Below are 21,316 nucleotides of genomic sequence, written 5' to 3' on the forward strand. Positions count from 1 at the left end.
TGGCATGAAAGCTCCATGCCCTTTCCCATTACCTCGACCTATGCATCTCTTCCATCTGGCTGTTCCTGAGTTATATCCCTTTATAATAAACCAGTAATCTAGTTTTGGGTTCTGTTCCCAGGTTATGTGTTCCTTCTTAGACAAATTGACAGAAGAATTAGGAGAGGATACAGAAAGAACAGTTTATGATGATTCAAAATTTGCCACCAAGAAAGCCCTTGAAAATATAGGGCTCACACATATTATTGAATCACTTTTTCTCCGGGCATATATTCCTGGATTTTTCATGGCTATAAGATTCTATCTATCATAAGACTCATGAAATGCATGATAAATCCATTTGCTTATGAAGCGTATGGGAAGTATAAGATCCAACAGAAGATAGAAGAAACTCGTGCACAGAGAGTCCAATTAAAGAAATTGCCAAAAGTTAACAAAGGGTTAGCACTTAACTGAGGAAGAGGAAGAGAAGCAAAAGTCTACATAGAAGAGGAAAGTTAAGAGCCTTCCTAATATTCTTTCTCACCAGCGATGGTTTTAAAGTTACATTTGAGAAACCTGACTTTCAAGGAGACAAAGAGAGTGAAGAATTTAGGCTTTTGAATTTACCTGTTTCAAAAATTAGTGAAAAAAGCAAGAAGAAACTAAGATTCTTAGATTCTTCATGAAAAAGGAGAAGAGAAAGAACTGGAAGGAAAACCAAGTGATGCAGAAAATTTTGAGTTCAGATGTTAAAAATGATGGGGTTGAAGAGGTCAGGAAGTAGCACAGACTTCTCCACCAAGCGGAAGCAGTAGGAAAGACACAAGGAGAACCAGCAGATGGTCCTCAAGCCCCAGTTATATGTGATCAAAGCAGGAGAAGAACTCGGAAGCTTCAAAGACTCTGCCACCAACCAGAAGCAGATGAATAAAACCCTTGAAGATCGTTTGAAACTTGAATCAGAAAATGGGACATTGAGTGTATCAGACACTGCAATTGGCAGTAAGCAATTGACATTCACATTAAAGAGGTCTGAATAGCAGAAGCAACAGGAGACCGAGAAGTTGCACTGACAGGAAAGGAAAACACTTCCTGGTTCAGCAGGTCACCTGAAGTTAAGACACAGAAGAGGATGGCTGTTTCTTTGATTTTGGAAATGATCCTACTTGTGATTTGAAAGGAGGACCTCTCCCCCAAATTGATCACCATTAGAGTACATTAAACACAGAGAGGGGAATGCACATTTTTAATGTTTTGTATAAATTCCAGATGCAACTAAAAAGTTAAAGATTTGACAACTTGTCCCTATGCCTTATGGGTCAGACTTTGAAACTGGACCCCTTCCCCCCACCAAAATGGTCAGTGTGTCGCCCCCAGGGTGCTTTTTGTAAGTTGCTGCTCCCCATAAACATGGTCATTTTCCCATGGTTTTAATCAAGTAAGCCAGGTTGTTATTTTTTAACAATGTGATATGTGTGCCATGAAATGGAAGGTTATTCTGTGCTAAAAATGAAGCTTGATCATGCTCTGGGAACTTCTTTTCTTGCAATACCTGCTTCCATTCACTATCCAGTCAGTCAGTGGCCCAAGCAGTGGGAGCTGCAGACCAGTCTTCCAGCAGCCGACTGAGCTCTCCATTCTTCAGTAGGGAACTGCTGGATAGCACAGAGGGCACCTGCCAACCTTCAGACCAGCCTGGGACCTGGGATTGAGTAGCAGTAAATTTGGGAGCTGGAGCAGTTCATTCATCCTGAAATTCCTCCTTGGTTACAGCCTTTTAAGCAGCCTGATCTTCCTTTTCAGTCTATTTCAGACCTCTGAAGGAGCAGAGATTAGGTGTGACCTCCCATGGGTGTTCACAGGAGAAGGTGCCACGCATGTGCAGAACTTCCTTGGCCAGCATCTACCACATCAGACTCACTAAGTGAGCCCCTTTGTTGTTATAGGGGATGGTCTCTGTCCTGCCTGCTAGAGCCTTCACATAGTGCAGAGGACAGTCTGTTACACTGAGTGATTGTAGGCGGGTTAACATAAGATGCCTCTGTGAGAGGCTGGTGGTCAACCCTCGGATCCGTAACCACCAGAAATCATGACCCCCAGAAGGCTGCCTGGATTTGGTTGGTGAATATTCCATGAGTTAAGCAGCCAGCAGTAGGAGTGGCTCCAGTGACAGCAGCAAACTTCAGCACAGCTCAATCACCAGTAACCTTGGAGGATATGATACAGATATCAGCTGGGTTTTCAATGGCACAAGCTGCCGGCAAAGGCTTCTAAGCTTTTCCCAGTTTCTCTTCATATTTATGATGTAGATGTCACTGCTTTTTTTTTTTTTTTTTTGTAGATGTACTGTTCCACTTGGAAGTCAAGGTTGTTGCCACCTAATGGGTTCCTGCTGCAAGGAATTTGTGGACATCCTCCTCCCTCATTAGCAGAATATCAAGGGCTCTGGACATGGTGAAAGTTTCCATTTAACTTACGATAGGAACCCAGAACAATGCTGTATGGACCCCTCTATGGGTAGTGCAGAAAGGTGAGTTGTATTTTGATTTGTATTTTTATTATTATCAACTTGCACATTTTTTTCATGTGTATTGTCGGTTTATATTTCTTCATTTGTGAATTATCACGATGTTTTCCCATTTTTCTTTGGAGACTTTGTCTTTTGCTAAGTTGGAAGCATTCCTTATAGATAGTAGCTAGTTTCAACACTCATCCCTCAAACGTGTTGCTAAAATACTTTCTCAGTTTGGGGCTTTCTTTTTAAAATTCTTTAAAGGTATTTAACAAGCAACTTTTATTTGTACTTTTTATAGTTTTTGACCAAAAATGAGGTACTGAAAATAGGTTTTCAGGAAAACTAATTTAGCAGTGGTAAGCAGGGTTGATTAGCTAGGGAAAGCTCAATTAAGATATCAGTTCATAATCAAAAAGTGAGACAAGTTTCTGCAGTCAGAAGCTGGAGATGGAAACAAAACATAATGAATAAGTATCAGATGCCTTTTAAGGGAAGAATGATAGGAATTGGTTCAATGTAGGATCTAAAGAGATATGAGTTCCAGATGATTCCAAAATTTAAGACTAAGAAAAATGTATCAGTGCTAGAAACATAAATGTTAGCATGCTGCCCCATTGTTTTTGTCAAAGTTTGTTTTCTTTGATTTTAAGTAAACTGAGTTTAAGGTGTCAACAATCTACAAATATGAACACTGAAGAGTTCTTAGGAATTTTTTTCTACCACATCTTTGATAAGCATTCCAAAATAACGAAACTCAAATTCATGTTTTGTTTTACTTCATTATAACCATTATTTGTGTTGTTAGCTAGTGGCCACCAGGTACAGAGGATTTTCTCAGTCTTCCCTCTAATTTACTACTACGGTTGTGTTACTCCTCCTGTGCCATATTGGTCCCAAGTCACAGGTGTGTGATCTGCTGTGACATGAGACTCCAATCTCTACTCTGCTTCCATCCCTGCCCCTATGTTCCAGAATTACCACCCACTACATATCTAAGCCCAAGCTTACTACGTATATGGAATCATGGGCAATGGCAAATGGCTTGGCTGATCAGGAGTCTGGCAAGAGAAAGATTAAAAGATCAGGTTCGAGGAGGTCTGAGGTAGAGGCATGTGGATGGACACAGGAGAATGGGCACATGTGGAGAACAAAAAGTAGCACTGACACATTGCTGTCTCTTGGTACAGGACTGTGACATCTTGCTGATAAAAGGTTGTCATAAGAATCCCATAGAGAGGATTCTCTGCTACTTTCTCTGTCGTCCATCTGACAATCTCTTATCCACAATCCAAAATCCAAAGATTTCTGACATCCAACCGTTATTTTCTGTGCAAATTCATTTGGCAGCAGAAATTTACTTGAACTGACATGATGACATTTATAGTTTTAATTATTATTAATAAAGCCAATAAATTAAAGAGCCCAGATGTCACGTGATTTTCCAGTACACTAAGGGTTACAACGGTGAGAAGAGCACCACATTACTAAGAACGCAGGTGGTGGCTCTTTTCTGCAGGCTGGGGCAGGAGAACGTGCTGTAAGACTGAGCTCACTGACAACAGTAGAAATGAATAAAGTCCCCAAACAATAAAGGCCAGTGGTGTTGCTTAACCATCAAAAGCCTGGTGGGTGCAACTGATCATAATGACCCTCATGTCATCTATCACTGTCGCACCAGTGCCTCTTCCTCAGCTCACATCTATGGCTGCAACGAAGATCCTTTACAAACAGCTTATGAAGGGGCTTGGGTTCATGAATGGGTAAGCTGGGGATGTGGGTACAAGACAGAAATAGGTGGCAACGGCACTATAGCCTCATTCAGGGTAAGACAGAGATGATATGAAATCATCTCAATGAGGAGAGCTTCAGACAGTACCCTGCTCATCCATTTTGTGCGGACAGAGAAGTGGCGCAAGCTTAGAATATGTATGGAATCATGGGCGATGGGAAATGGCTTGGCTGATCAGGGGACTGGAAAGAGAAGTGTTGAAAGACCAGTTTCAAAGAGTTCTGGGTAGAGACATGGGATTGGGCATATGAGAATGGTCACTCATTGTGGAGATATTCATATCACATGTTAATGCCCACCAGAGAGCTCCACCATGAAAGCAGAACTAAACATCCTGGTAAATAAAACTGAATTGGCCAGTTTACACAAGCCAGCCTCTGGCATCAGCCACCCTGGTGCTGACACAGTGGACACAGAAAAGAAGTTTCCATGATGACAGAGTTGGAGGCTATGCAACCATATGGGCTCCTACTTGCCAAAGCCACAAAATGTCCAACGTGCCAGCAATAAAGACCATTGCTGATCTGTTCATATGGCACCAACTGGTCACGGGAGGCCAGCTGAATACATTGGACTCCTTCCGTCTTATAAAGTATAGTGATTCATTTTGATAAGAACAGGCACATATTACAGTTATGGAGTCGTTTTTCCTACCCATGATACCTTAGCCAGCACCATTGTCCCAGGGTCTGTAGAACATATGATTCATCACTACAAGACTCCATGTAATATTATGTCAGATCAAAGGAACCATTCTATAGAAAAGGGGGTTTGTAGACGGCCCATGACGTGATTCACCAGACATATTACACTCAGTGCCATCCAGAAGCTTCTGGCCAGATAGAGAAATGGAATAGCCTGCTGAAGGCTAAGCTGAAGTTCAGAGAAGATGCTTTACAATGACTCCATTCCTTCAGGACATAGTGTCCACTTTAATTCAAAGGCCTTTATATGATGGTGTGTGTCCAGTAAGTAGAATGTATAAGTCCAGAAACCAAAGTGCAGAAGCAGGATTAACCCCGCTTATCATCACTCTCAGTGATGGCAAACTCACCTGGCAAATTTGTGCTTCCCATCCCTGCCACTCTGGGCGCTCTTCCGTCAAAAAGAAACATTTCCACTAGGACACAGCAAGAGCCCTACTGAACTATCAGCTAAGGGTTGCCTCCTAGACACGTCATGTTCCTCTTGCAAATGACCAGAATGTGAGTGGAGTTAGCACACTGGTAGGAGTAATTGACCGTTTTTCACCAGTAGAAGTAATACAAAGGGGGCAGGGAACAATATATCTGATATTCAGATGATCATTGGGGTACCTCTTGGTGTCCCCTTCCCAAGTTTTGGTGGTCAATGGAAAAGTTTAGTAATATTTTTCTGAGAAAACTTGGAGACCTGGGGCTCAGAAACCTCAAGGATGGTGGTCTGAATCATGCCAAGGAATGATAAATGTCCTTTCCTGAACCTCTGTCTCAAAGTCTGATTCCCATAGAACCTAGCCTGAGACTGCATGTTTATTTAAGAGTGACACCTCAGACATGGCTGGAAATGTCATGTACTATATGGTATAAATACTGTATTCCTTTTTTAAAATATGAAAACTTTTAATTCTAAAGTGTTGTCAGCCCCGAAGTTTTCAGATAAAGCATTTCAAACCTGCATTTACCGAATAAAATAGAATAGGGGAAAGAGGCTATAAGGATTAGATTATGGATCTTTTATGCATCTTTTATGTTTGCTTATGACCAACACTTCCACACTTTGTCCTCTTCTTTGCAAAAATCAGTCTTCCTCTACCACTGCCTGACTCAGGAATCTTCCATAAGCCTGGCTTTCCAAGAAGGTTCACTTTTCCTTCTCATATAATCTCCAAACAATGACATCTAGAAGACCTAATGTTCATCTTCAAATTTTTATTAGATTATATCTTTCTCAGTACAAATATTTAAGTATTTTCCAAGGAATACCCTCCTCAAATTTTCTAAATTAAAATTAAGCAAATTATCTGCTACTAACAGCCCGGGATTATATAAAGTTTTCTCTTTGACACATTACAGAAGTTGCTTGGCAAAGATGAAGAGTAATGACTAGAATGAACACTTACAACTAATGATTAGGATTATACATTCTATCTATATTTCTCAAAAAGATTGCTTCCTTGTAAACACTGCAGTGTTTGAAGTGTTATCTGACATTATAGCTCCATCAAGTGGTAAAATTGACATGAAACTGTAGGATTATATGCTTAGTCACCAAATGCATTCAGTTTAATTTCCATACTCGAATTCCTATCAAGGCTGTATTTATAATTAAATATCACCTCATTTCAAAACACAACCTGAGCTATTCTTAATTTGGACATTCTGATGATTTATTTATGGACAAAGATGGAGTATTTAGTTTTTTGGCGGGGGGGTAAGGAAACTGAAGAAATCACATTTTCCTACTATTTATTTTGATTCTTTACTGTCTATAAATTACACTTTGCTACTGGGAATGGCTATTGTCAGGCCTCAGGTCCTCGCTGACTTTTGGCCAGAGGCAGTTCCTTACCACGTGGGCCTCTCCATATGGCTTCTCACAATGTGCCATCTTGTTTCTCTCTCAGGGCAAAAGATCCAAGAGAGGAGGAGAAACAGTGAGAGAGCAAGAGCAAAATGCAAGTCACAGTCTTTTTGTGACGTAATCTCAGAAGAGACATCCCACCACTTTCACTGTTTTTTCTCTTCATTAGAAATGGGTCCAGTGTGCACTCAAAGGGAGGGGATTACACTACAACATGAATACCAGCAGGCAGGGATCACTGGGGGCTGTCTTAGGGGCTGCCTATCACAAGTGCTTTCCTGAAATAAATGCATAACCTGAAAAACTCATATTTTATAAAAATTCAAATGTATTATCATTCATTCATAGACACTAATAATTTTATTAATAATAATAGGGTTTACTATGCTCCAGGTACTATTCTAAATGTTAACCACATATTTACTGATTAATTGTCAACTCTCTAATCCTTGTAACAACCATATAAGTTAAGTATTATTATTATTCCCACCATACAAATGGGGAAATGAAGGCACAGAAAAATTAAGAAATTTGTCAGAATTTGAAACTAGGCCATCTGGCTCCAAGGAGAATATAGTGTTTAATATGCTTTCTACTTGCCGTACAACAGAAATTCTAAATTGAAGATGAGGAACACCATTGAAAATAAAAGTAAAAACAGAATTTCAGCAATGATTCTCAGCTTCCTATTATTCCAACTGATAATTTAAAAATATAAATACAGTGACCCAACTTCTGCTTCACCTTCAATAGCCCTAGTTTACGCCAATATCCTGGTATAATTGTTAATGATTCTTTCACCCTCAAAAGTGTCCACATTTAGATACTAAATTATATACATTTATATTTTTATATATATGCTTTAAAAGTGTCCCAACACATCTGAAGACTACCACACATTTCATCAAAGGAGAAAATTCAGTCTCCCCCTCATACCTCCAGGTGATTCTGATGTGGCCCTAAGGGTTGATAGTCACCTTTTTAGATAGTGAAAACTGTAAGAAAAGTAATGGTGCAATAATATCACAGAGAGTTTGCCTTGATTAGGGAGCAGCACAAATCATTTAGCTGACTCCCACACAAATCTAGAGGCAGAAACTCAAATATATTGAAAAAATTAATTATAAAAATATCATGTTGTTTTTAGAAGTTGTCTATGACTTTGTCTTTTAGAAATGCAATGTAAAATGTGGGTCTGGTTAAGTTGATTAATTTTTTCAGTAAAGATATCCCAATTAGACAGATTATAGTCCAAGATTTTTAAGAAATTATTTTAGGTTGCCTATGTTTATTAAATTGAGTTGCTAAGCAGATAAATGCATACGTTATTAACAAAACATTTATTTTTCAAGTTAGTAAGGACTAAACAGACTAAAAATTGTTGAAACAGATACTCAGAAGTAAATGTATAGAAAATAACTAAGAACATGCAAATTTTCAGATACTGCCATAGCAGAGAAAGGTTACACTTTGATCTTTAGCCAGAAGAGGGCATTACATGACTACCATTTGGTGGTGTGTTACTATATGTTTTTTTTAAATCTAGAAAGACTAGATCCATGAAAAAAAAATGAATGATAGCATCCAAAAATTATACACTGAAATTATTTAATAAAAATAATTTTCCAGGGACTTCCCTGGTGGCACAGTGGTTAAGAATCCGTCTTCCAGTGCAGGGGATGGGGGTTCGATCCCTGGTCAGGGAACTAGATCCTACATGCATGCCACAGCTAAAGAGCACATGAGCCGCAACTAAGGAGCTGGTGAGCTGCAACTAAGGAGCCCAGGAGCCACAACTAAGGAGCCTGCCTGCCGCAACTAAGACCTGGTACAACCAAAATAAATAAATGAAATAAATAAATCAGCTCAATTTAAAAATAATAATAATTTTCCAAATGATTCTGCTTAAAGTAGTCAGCTTTCTTTCTACCTGAGAATTTAATAAACTTATTATTTCATTATACATATGGTCACTATGTTTTATTACAGCCAAGGATTTAAGATGGAGGAAGATCATTCATTGTTAAAACTTACAGGACCCTAAGAACCCCCCATTCTAATTTCTTCATTTTACAAATGATACAGCTGGAGTTCAGAGATGTTATGTGGCATGCCTGAGATCCCCAGGGCTGGCACTGTCATCTGAGACTGAATCTCCTCTAACCATTCCCCTGAGACCCGCCCTTCTATAGTCTCCAGCTCACCATCACATCAAAGCACCACCCCAAAGGCTGACATGGGGGGCTGAATGATTCATGTCAGAACTTCCAGCAGCACTGGCAACACCAAAAGAAGAAGTAGCAACTCACTTGTAAATATGGAAGTTAATACAATTTAAATATAAACATTTTCCATTGTGACCATACCTAAGAAATGTTTCTAGTAGAACAAAATTCTTTTCTTTTCAAAATGAAATCAAAATGCTTCTCCATGAAAGGGACACAAGAGAAGATAGCAAGCCCTACATTACTTTTCCTGCTGGCCCAAATAATGTTGGCCTCTGGTCACAAAACAATAGTATTGTAGAACCAGACGTCAGCAATCAGATTGTCTCTCTTATTTATAAACATTTTATAATGAAGAATCTAAGGCCCTTGGAGGTTAAATTATTGGCTCAAGGACACAAACCTGGCAAACGTCAGAAGTGATGGATCACTTAAGGTCTGTGGAAGGCAGAATTCTATGATGTCCTTTTCCCCATTGTTGTTTCCCTGATTAAATTACCTTCTGAGGCCAAAGGAATTTTGCAGATGCAATTAATGTTACTAATCAGTTGACCTTAAAATAGAAAGATTATCCCAGTGGGCTTAATTTAATCACATAAGCCCTTTAAGGGAGGATAATTTTCTCCAGCTATGGGCAAGGAGGACCTCAGATGTTTTCAGAGTATGAGAGGAATTGGATGTGAAGACCTAACGTTCTCCATCCTTGAGATGGAGGGCCAGGTGGTGAGGGAAGCCAAGACTGAGAGCAGCCCCAGATGACAATGAAAGGAAGACCTATAACTGTGAATAACTGAATTCTGTCAACGATATAAAATAAATTTGGAAGCAGATCCTTCCCAGCGCATCCAGATAAGACCCCAGCCCCAGCATCTTGATTTCAGCCCTGTGGGATCATAAGCAGGGAACCCAGTTGAGCCCACATGGAATTTTGACTAACTGTAAGATAATAAATGGATGTTCTTTTAAGCTGCTGAATCTGAGTAATTTGGCATATAGCAATAGAAAACTAATACTAGGACTAACTTGAAAGCAGAAAGCATTTGAGATTTTAAGAAAGAAGGACTTCAACCTAAGGATTTTCTTACACCCATGATAAGAGAGCAGAGAAGCTAAATGGAACACAGTGACGCAACGCTGATTAGCAGCTACAGAAAGCTACTGCCACCCCAAGGTCAGAGGACAGTGGGAAGTAGGCGACTGGAGCCCATGGGTTGGATTCACACAGCAGCAGCTGGAACCAGAGAAGCCTGTCCAGGTGGTACTTGAGGCCATTGAAAGAGCTGTGGTAACTGCAGGACCCACAGCCTGAGGCATAGGGAGGGGGTGAGTCTTCCTTCTTCCACCTTCCAATCTTCCCAGAGTGTCTCCCATTGACTAGACCCTGCTGGATACTTGGTGATACAGGAGCCTGAGAAAGAGCATGTAGAGGTCAGCATCCTGCCACACAGAGCAGAGCAGGGAAAGGACAAAAAAACGGGTCTATGGCAAACTGACCCAAAACAGACACAGATGGTGTCAGAACCTTCAAGATGACAAGGCAGTTAGAGTTCAGGAACTGTGCCAGGTTATTTATATGTGTTATCTCTCTTAGTTCATACTTGGTATGAATAGCTTCTTTTTTGTATTCCTATCTTACTGACTAGGAAATCAAGGTCTAGGGAAGTTCAAAATATTTGCCCCAAATTATATTGCCTTAAATAATAGACGTTGTTTTAAGTGCAGGTTTATGTAACAATCATGAGCCAACTTGAAGGAGTCAGCAGGAAGCCCTATAAACGCTACCGTTTGAAGCTGTAGGAAAATATGAATAAGGTAGAAAAATTACACGCAATTTTATATTTTACTTCCCTAAATAACTTTCATTTTTACTGGAAAGAAAATACATTTCAGATCATTATTTTCAATAGTTCCGCAGTTCAATAGATTTTGTGTTCACCTATTGGGGTTAGGTTTATCATTCCTCCAGCTATAATATAAGATATTTCCACTTATAATCACAGAATTAAATCTGCATGAAGGCTCACAAGATTAACTTGTACGTGCATTTCCAATGTTACTTTCTGAGATTTACATTCCAAAGATCTATGTTGCAGTAATGTTATTTCGTGTGGAAGAATTACCTGCTTCTTTTTAGTGTTAATTTAATATATTAATAATAAAGTATGCCATGACAGAAGGGCAGGAAGAGGAATATTTATGCCTAGTAGAGCAATGGTCTCCAAGTCAAATATAAACAACATTGACTGGAGTGGGGAAACACGTTCTATTTATATTTAATTTTACCTAAAATGAGAAACAATTAGTCTTTTATACTCTTTAATGTAAATGTACGGATCACTGCTGACACCTTCATCAGCTCTGCAGGTCAGATTCTCATATGGTTCCACATTCCTAATACCTCCAGAGCAACCTGATGTGTTGAAGATGTCATTTTTTTTTTTAATTAATTAATTTATTTATTTTTGGCTGTGTTGGGTCTTCGTTTCTGTGTGAGGGCTTTCTCTAGTTGCGGCAAGTGGGGGCCACTCTTCATCACGGTGCGCGGGCCTCTCACTATCGCGGCCTCTCTTGTTGCGGAGCACAGGCTCCAGATGCGCAGGCTCAGTAGTTGTGGCTCACAGGCCCAGTTGCTCCGTGGCATGTGGGATCCTCCCAGACCAGGGCTCGATCCCATGTCCCCTGCATTAGCAAGCAGATTCTCAACCACTGCGCCACCAGAGAAGCCCGAAGATGTCATTTTTACATTTTGGTCTTTTATAGCATTTTGCTAAGTATTGAAACATTTCTGTCCCCACTTAAATGTATTCATAAATAATATTATTTTATGTAAACTGTACTAACGCTTAAAAAATAGGTAAGTAGCATAAAAATATCCCTTCAATAAAATTGTATATAATCCTGATAATGCAAGTATGAAGAAGGAAGCAATAAGAAAACGACAAAGCTGATACTTCTTTTCCTGATATTAGCACTTTTTCAGTCACAAGGGAGTAATATCCATGAAGATTTAATTAAATATAACATTCAATCACATCATTCTCACAAAACTATATTCTTACTAATCATATTTGTACTGAGAGCAAAAATATTTTTTTACCATTATAATAATTTAAAATAGGATATTGCCAAAGCAATCTTGAGAAAGAAAAATGGAGCTGGAGGAATCAGGCTTCCAGACTTCAGACTATACTACAAAGCTACAGTAATCAGGACAATATGGTACTGGCACGAAAACAGAAATATAGATCAATGGAACAGGATAGAAAGCCCAGAGATAAACCCACGTGCATATTGTCACCTTATTTTTGATAAAGTAGGCAAGAATATACAATGGAGAAAAGACAGCCTCTCAATAAGTGGTTCTGGGAAAACTGGACAGCTACATGTGAAAGAATGAAATTAGAACACTCCCTAACACTCTACACAAAAATAAACTCAAAATGGATTAAAGACCTAAATCTAAGGCCAGAAACTATAAAACTCTTAGAGGAAAACGTAGGCAGAACACTCTATGACATAAATCACAGCAAGATCTTTTTTGACTCACCTCCTAGAGAAATGGAAATAAAAACAAAAATAAACAAATGGAACCTAATGAAACTTAAAAGTTTTTGCACAGCAAAGGAAACCATAAACAAGACAAAAAGACAGCCCTCAGAATGGGAGAAAATATTTGCAAATGAAGCAACTGACAAAGGATTAATCTCCAAATCTTACAAGCAGTTCATGCAGCTCAGTATCAAAAAAAACAAACAACCCAATCCAAAAATGGGCAGAAGACTTAAATAGACATTTCTCCAAAGAAGATATACAGATTGCCAACAAACACATGAAAGGATGCTCAACATCACTAATCATTAGAGAAATGCAAATCAAAACTACAATGAGGTATCACCTCACACCAGTCAGAATGGCCATCATCAAAAAATCTACAAACAATAAATGCTGGAGAGAGTGTGGAGAAAAGGGAACCCTCTTGCACTGTTGGTGGGAATGTAAATTGATACAGCCACTATGAGAACAGTATGGAGGTTCCTTAAAAACTAAAAATAGAACTACCATACCACCCAGCAATCCCACTACTGGGCATATACCCTGAGAAAACCATAATTCAAAAAGAGTCATGTACCCCAATGTTCATTGCAGCTCTGTTTACAATAGCCAGGACATGGAAGCAACCTAAGTGTCCATCGACAGATGAATGGATAAAGAAGATGTGGTACATATATACAATAGAATATTATTCAGCCATAAAAAGAAACAAAATTGAGTTATCTGTTGTGAGGTGGATGGACCTAGAGTCTGTCATACAGAGTGAAGTAAGTCAGAAAGAGAAAAACAAATACCATATGTTAACACATATATATGGGATCTAAAAAAAAAATGGTTCTGAAAAACCTAGGGGCAGGACAGGAATAAAGATTCAGACGTAGAGAATGGACTTGAGGACACAGGGAGGGGGAAGGGTAAGCTGGGACAAAGTGAGAGAGTGGCATGAACATATATACACTACCAAATGTAAAATAGACAGATAGTGGGAAGCAGCCACATAGCACAGGGAGATCAGCTTGGTGCTTTGTGACTACCTAGAGGGGTGGGATAGGAGGGTGGGAGGAAGCCGCAAGGGGAGATATGGGGATATATGTATATGTATAGCTGATTCATTTTGTTATAGAACAGAAACTAACACACCATTGTGAAGCAATTATATTCCAATAAAGATGTTAAGAATAAATAAATAAAATAAAATAGTATGGGCTTCCCTGGTGGCGCAGTGGTTGAGAGTCTGCCTGCCAATGCAGGGGACATGGGTTCGAGCCCTGGTCTGGGAAGATCCCACATGCTGCGGAGCAACTGGGCCCGTGAGCCACAATTACTGAGCCTGTGCGTCTGGAGCCTGTGCTCCACAACAAGAGAGGCCGCGATAGTGAGAGGCCCACGCACCGCGATGAAGAGTGGCCCTCGCTTGCCACAACTAGAGAAAGCCCTCGCACAGAAATGAAGACCCAAGACAGCCATAAATAAAATAAATAAATAAATTAAAAAAATAAATAAATAAAATAGTATAATCTGTATATTTTGTCTTTGTCACCTATTTTTATATTTCTAATTTTCTTCATGTTTTAAGATGTTGACAATATGCGAGTACAGTTGCAAATGGACACAATGTGAAACTGAATACGGGGACATATATTGGGGTGCATGCTCAAAATATGATGGGAATACCTGATATTGAAAGTTTGGCGAAAATTGTTTAGAGAATCTTAAGAATATAGCAACACAAAGGAATAATTAGTAGTTTGCATTTTCATTAACTAAAGGTTAGTTTGTTAGTGTGCTGTTGCCCAAGGTTACAAAACTATTAAACAGTGAATCCAGAATTTGAGCCCAAGCAGTCTTACTTCAGAACATATATTATTTCTCTCCTTTCTATCAGAACTTTCAACATTTCTTATACTTAGAAAAGTGTTTCAAGGTAGTATTCTGGCTGCATATACAAGAGACAGAAGAGTTTTTATTTATACTTATTTCTATTGTATAGTGTAAAGCTTAGTTAGGAGCTAGTGATAAAATACTGCCAGATTGTATATCTTTTTATTTTCAGATGGGCCTTTTAAGTGTAGGGAACCTGTGAGTCTGTTGGAGGTGACTTCCTTTCTTCATACATATATGAAATGCTTTACAGTACATAATGCACTCATTCATTCACTCACCCATTCATTTTCACACACTCAACTAGTATTTATTGAATAATATCTAAGTGCCAAGCACTACTGTAGGTGCAGGCAAGATAGCAGTAATCAAAATAATGTCCCTGGTCTCAAGTAACTAAAAAATATTATACACTGTCTTAGTCTTTTGGGGCTGCTATAAAAAAACACCATAGACTGAGTGGCTTACACAACAAACAGGTCTTTCTCATAGTTCTGGAGGCTTGAGAAGTCCAAGATCAAGGCACTAGCAGATTTGGTGTCTGGTGAGCGCCTGCTTCCTGGTTCATAGACCGCAGTCTTCTAGTGATATCCTCATATGACTGAGGAAAAAAGGAGAGAGCTCTCTGGGTGCCTCTTTTATAAGGACACTACTCCTGTTCATGAGGGATCCACCTTCATGACACTAATCCCCACCCAAAGGCTTCATCTCCTAATACAATCACATTGGGGAATTGGATTCCAACATAAGAATTTTGTAGGAATACAAATATTCAGTCCCCAATAGACACCAATTGTTACTATGTTAGGCACGAGAATAAGTAAGCTAAACATAAATACAGATTTTTCCCTTCTTTAATTCTTTCCTTGTATGCACTATGATTGACCTCACAAAAACAAAGCAGAAGCAGGGTTGCAAAAGGAGAGCTATATTTCATCGATTCTGTTCACTCTCCCTTTGGCAAACTCTCTTCTCTCTCATTTGCCACAATTCCCATCCAACCCAGATCCTTGTGCCTCTGGTCTGAGGGGCTACCACAGGCACCCATCGTATTATTCCATTCTAGATCTTTTTCCCTGGCAGTGTCAAATAGTCCACGTGATTCTTGATTCCTTCCTGGTTGTAAAATGTAACTGTCAGTCCTATTTTCTTAAGACAATTTTAGATAGGTTTCTAACTTGACACACTCTTTTGATAAGAATGTTATTAATAAATATTTTCTAAGGAGCATAGAATAACCATTCTATTATGTTAATGTCTTCCATCATTTCAGCAGGCAATGGTCAATGTAGTATGAAAGACTACATCAAAACAAGGCTAGGATACAGAGGATGGCTTTTATATTATAAATTATATTCCATATTATATTGCAACATAATATGGAAAAGTTATTTTAGTATAAATATATACTAGAAATAATCTAGGATTATTCATGCAGGATTTAATCTTGCCAGTGCTTAATACCTTTTTTACATAGACCCTAAGAATAAATCATATCACCATAAGACTCTCTCTTATCTTCCGTGTTCCATCACAGGATGTAATTGTCCCTCCACCCCCACTGCCATCCCAACTTTGCCCTAACACACACACACACACACACACACACACACACACACTTTGGATCCTATCCAATAACAGAACTGTACACAGAGTACTAATCAACAATCCAAAGCACAAACCAAGTATAAGACCTAATGGGAGGAAGCAGCTAAAAGGATGAGTTACAGGACAGATTCTATGATGAAAGTTACTACAAACAGTCAGTGAGTCACCATATAAAGTGCTCCAAGTATTTAAAACTAAAATCCTATACATTTTGGATAAAAGTTAATAGACGAGAAAACCACTTTCATATGTCTACCCCTCAGTGACACAAACACAAAGTGAAGGTCTATCTGTATATGTCAGTTTCCCTGGCTGATTTGATCATATGATTATGGACTTTAATTGTCTTCTTTCTCTGATAGGGGCAAAAATGCTAGAATAACCTGTAACAGAGAAGCAGATGCTACTATCCAAGATTGTTCAACATGATGTATATCTAAGTCTAAATCTATATCTATTTCTACATCAAAATATTCTTTATTTCTGATGGAAGGAACATTCCATCATATCATTTAAATTGTTAATGGAATGTGCCAATGAAGAAAAATGGTCTTAGCACAAATTATAATTTAATTTAGAAAATACTTTCAGAAACTAACATAATAATGCACATCAGCTTTATTTCAACTGAAAAAAAAGAATATGCTTTCAAGTAAAGAACACAGTATGCTTAATAATGATTTAACAACTAGAGTCATTTTGTGAGAATGATATTTGTGATAAATATTTATCCTTTAACCAGAGAACCAGAATTATGCTATGCTGGAAGGTTACTTTGTTGGTTTCCTTCCAAAACTTCCTACAAGAGATGTCACCTGTGCAGTGTTTTGAAAGTCCAAGTTGTTTGGCAAGGATTCTTAAACATTTTTTTGTAAAAGATAAATTGCTTTCAGAATCAGTGACAGGCATATCCACTAGTGGTGTGGCAGAAAGGGAGATGCGCCAAAGCAGGTGTGGTTAGGAGGTTACCATAGGCAGATCACTTGAAATCACCAGCCTCAAATCAATCCGAAGCCCCTGTGTTCTTTCTTATCTCCGGTCCTAAAAGCTAGAGTGTTTTTGAGTTTTTGAAGAGAGGCAGAAGTTTGGGGATGATAATTTTGAACCATGAAAAATGTATTAGGCAAATGTTTTAAGTGTGAAAATTGAGAAACAACACGTAGACTTGTGGGGGGCAGATAATTTTCCCTCTACTCTTTTGAGTTTTTATCTGAGACCCCTGTAATAAAAGACTGTTAATAAGAGAAAAACAAACAGAAGTTTATTAACATGTGTACCTCATGTATACATGGGAGATACCCAGGGGAAAATGAGTAATTGAAAGGGGTGGCTTAGAATTTAGGCTTAAATACCACATTAATAGGGAAAGGGGAGAGGATTTGTAGGCTTCTTAGGGGAGAATAAATAGTTTTTAAGAAACATGAATGGGCCCTTAGAAGAATAGATGGGAGGAATGATAGTTTGTGACAAAGCGTGTTTGAGTGTGGTATCAAGATTTAATCTCCTCTCCAATGAGGAGTTAATCTTCCCTGGTTGATGAAAATCCCAGAGAGTGGATTTATGGCAATTGAGTTCCTTTTGATGGATATGCCTTTAGGCAGATAAAGGCAGTACAGAGAAGCCCTCTCCCTTCACTTACTTTTCAAGTGCCTACAGCTCAAAATAATCAATATACCAACGTGGTGTATTTGGGGGTGGCATGTCCGGATCTCCTACAGTCATATTTGCGCTGGCATATTCTGCTACCCTTCAAGTTCTAGAGAGTTTCCAGGACATTTTTCTGAAAGTACTATATGAATTGAAAGTCAAGGATGTATCAAGATTGGTACATGATTTGTTACTGGTTTTAGAATAAGTCTTTGGAAGAGTGGGATGTAGTAAAGATACATATGTCAAGTTTTCATGACCCATTCTGGTAGAGTGCTTAAAGATTTTGAATTAAGTAATGGGATTTATAAAAATGTGCACAGTGCAGAGGGGACCAAGGAACTTGACCAGAAAACCAGTGTAGTTCAAAGAAGTATTGTAAGGAAGCATTTATTGCCAAGATCTGTAAGTCAAAATCAGGGGCATAATTAACTTGAATGCCTTTTTAAATTTCTCACATACTGCAATTAACTTAGGTGGAAATGAAGCTAAGAACACAGCAAATTTTTGACTCAAAATAGGTTTACAAGAGTGGTGACTCAGCACCAAGCTTGTGGTGCAAAAGTTTTAGAGAGATAGTCAGTGGGAATTGAGAACCTCCACACTCAACCTTTGGGAAGGGAGGTGAGGCATCAAAAGAAGGACTCTGTTTAAATTCCAGGCAAAATTTCCCAACTCTTGTTACTAATATGAGTATACTCATGTAATCCCCAAGTAACACACTCCCATGTAATCAGTCATTTGTGTTGGAAACAATGGTGAATGTTTAGAACAATCTCCCAAAGGGCCTAGAGTCCTACCCTGGTGCAGCTGGGTTTTTCAGGTCACTGGGTCCAACTCATTTCACAGTTCTGTGACCCCGCCTCAGTTCCACCCTACCTCAAGTTTCCTTTCCCATGGATTGATAGAAGGTACGGATTCAGATAACGTGAGAACCTTGTCAATTTGCGTGGAACATACTAAGTCATTTTAAATTTTTCGGTAATTTTATAAGCCTATCTCACCAATCTCTACTGATAAAACTTGCTATGGTTCTGCCTTTGTGGCTTGAATGCAAAGATAAAAGTACAAGAGTTGATTGTGGTCTGCATGGAGTTTCCAGAGAAAGTTTTGAGGTTGGCAGAATAAATGTTGAATACTTTTTTGTGGGTATAACCTTGAAAATCTTAAGTAGATACATATTCAGTATTAATACCAGCTTCTTTCAAGTGTTTGCACACTACTATCACAAGCAGGTTATGGAAAGAATTTAGCCACACTCCTAAAATGCTCCAGAAGTGTTAAGACATACCGTATCTAAATGTAGGAAAATAGAGTTTGTTTACAACTCAACAGCAGATGGCTTGCAACCACTGCTTCCCACTTAGGAGCCCAAGGAAATGAGTTTGAACAACCTTAACTTTAATGGTTCCCTAGCTTCTGAGCAGTGCAAATTTTCTCTCCATGAGGGGACACGTGTTGTGCAAAAGGGAAGCATCACCAAATAGTACAAAACCTTTAATCCGTGCAGGTATGTTTTAAGAGAAAACAAGTAAGTAATTTGAGGGTTTTAAAAAAATTGAATAGCCACAGTATCTGATTCTCCAAGTCTGTGTTTTTGTTCATTTTGATGATATAAGGAATCCAGAAATTCAGAGAAATAGGGATTGGTTTGTTATATATTTTTTTAAACTACTAAAAATCAATACACTGCAGATGGAAAGGTTATTTGCAGCACCCTAAGCAAATAAAAATTAGTGGCCCATGTCTTACAGAGGTTTCCCTGAAAGCAAAGCCTTGGGTGAGAATTCTTGTTCAAATGATGTATTAAGAAGTTGCTCTCAAGAGAAGAAGAGCTAGGAATGCCAATTTGAGTAAAATTTTAAAAAGGCAAGCAAGAAAGAATGTGTTCTCAGGTGGAGACTAGTTTTAGTCAGATCTCACAACAAAGCTCTGGAACAGCTCTTGAGATCATAATCTCACAATCCTATCTTGATAGGGGAGGGATAAGAAGAGCATATCCAAGAGGTCAAGGTGGCTCTTATTTAGCCAAGGGCAATTTTCTGGAAAAGGGGCACCTGTTCACTGTTGTCAGCCAACCCTCACGTCCCCTGGGAGACAGGTGAGCTGGATGGTAAAAAGGAGCTGGTCAGAACACTAGTTGTATCCACTGTAGTCCATTTGTCAATGAGCTTCTCATATTAAGTTCACACTATCTAGGCACAGATTCTCCAGGACTATAATTCCTCATAATTCCTGGGGAAATTTTTCAGAGGAGAGTTAGTAGGTTGAACTATAGTTCCTAATGCTTTAGTCAGTCCTGAGATTATAACTGATATTCAGCATCTCCCTCCTCCATGACACATTCTATATTCCTTTCCCCTTTGGCTAGTGCTAGGTGACTTGCTTGTTGGGTAAATGCAGACCCTCTTCACTCATCTTGAGGCTTATGTCACCATGTCCTTATATCAAGCTGCAGTGGTGGAACTTGCCTAGTTACACCTTCCACTGGCCGTAAGGTAACAAGAGACAGCCTAGTAAATCACTTTAGTGCCAAATATTGATATATTCCTGTTTCTCACTGTAATTTATCAGCAGCCCTACCGCCTAATGACGACTAGGTCTAACATCATGCCAGTACGGTAACTATTTTCTCTGCTTACTTTCCTACTGGCATGAGGCGTCCCAAGTGACCAGGAAGCAGCAAAAGCCTTAGGTTCAGGAAGGCTCTTACTATGTCTCGTGGTAGAAACAGCCCTGCTCTAGAAATTGGGACCTCCAGATGCACAAGGTCTAATGGCATGGGACGTGAAGCACAAATTCCTTCTTCCACAGTTTACCTGGTATCTCTACTTCATTTACTGTGAGATGCTGTTTTCAAGAGCCATCTTGTAGCATGCTAGAATCATCCTGGAGCTGTCTAAACCTCCATATTGACAAACTCTCCCCTCTCCAGCTCCCTTCTTGACCTAACAGCCTAAATACCCACTCCTAGGAATTTTTTTCTAGTTTATCCCAATACCTGGAGCCTGACCAATACCCTCATGCCATTTAGTCCTCGTTTGTGATCTAAAGCTAGGATGAGCATAGCCCCCTAAGCTAGGGGGTTTCTGTTTGGCTGAAGTTAATTGTTTCAAGAAGGAAGCAGCTGACATCACTCACAACACCTGTCTGATGAGTGCAGCATCCAGGAAAATGGAACCTGAGCAAGGCACCAACAGCATTCACTTTACCTGATACCCACTAGAGAAACTTATGGTGAGATGCATGGAGTAAAGACACACCCCAATCTCCATTCTGCTGCTCTAATTGAGCAGCAACTTTTTTATTGCACTCTGAATGTTGCAAAATCATTACCAGAAACTGAAGTTTTGTATTGTTTGTACATGCTGGATTTCATGTTTATACTTGCTATACAAACATTAAGGCTGTATTGATACAAACTGCACCATACTTCCTTGCATATTAAGTGTCATATTGCAGGGATACCTTCCCTGTTGTAAAAAAAAAATCTCAGAATTTCTTTCATTCATCTTACCTAATGCCAGGAAATTCCCACTTAAAGTATTCCCTTCC

General features: G+C 39.0%; 2 pseudogenes across 2 annotated transcripts in view; one reads left to right on the top strand and one right to left on the bottom strand.

Moving 5' to 3' along the window:
- Nucleotides 1-201: 201 nt before the first annotated feature.
- Nucleotides 202-2,450, bottom strand: LOC309661306 (small ribosomal subunit protein uS2B pseudogene; annotated as a pseudogene). The gene has a single exon. The product of its transcript is annotated as a small ribosomal subunit protein uS2B pseudogene (transcript).
- Nucleotides 2,388-21,316, top strand: part of LOC309661305 (lysosome-associated membrane glycoprotein 1 pseudogene) — a 121,099-nt pseudogene continuing 102,170 nt past the window's right edge. Inside the window, exon 1 of the transcript XR_014268400.1 lies at nucleotides 2,388-2,512. The product of XR_014268400.1 is annotated as a lysosome-associated membrane glycoprotein 1 pseudogene (transcript). The remainder of the gene's footprint in view (nucleotides 2,513-21,316) is intronic.

The sequence above is a fragment of the Balaenoptera physalus genome (assembly GCF_965194825.1).
Source record: "Balaenoptera physalus genome assembly, chromosome: 5".
Classification (NCBI taxonomy): domain Eukaryota; kingdom Metazoa; phylum Chordata; class Mammalia; order Artiodactyla; family Balaenopteridae; genus Balaenoptera; species Balaenoptera physalus.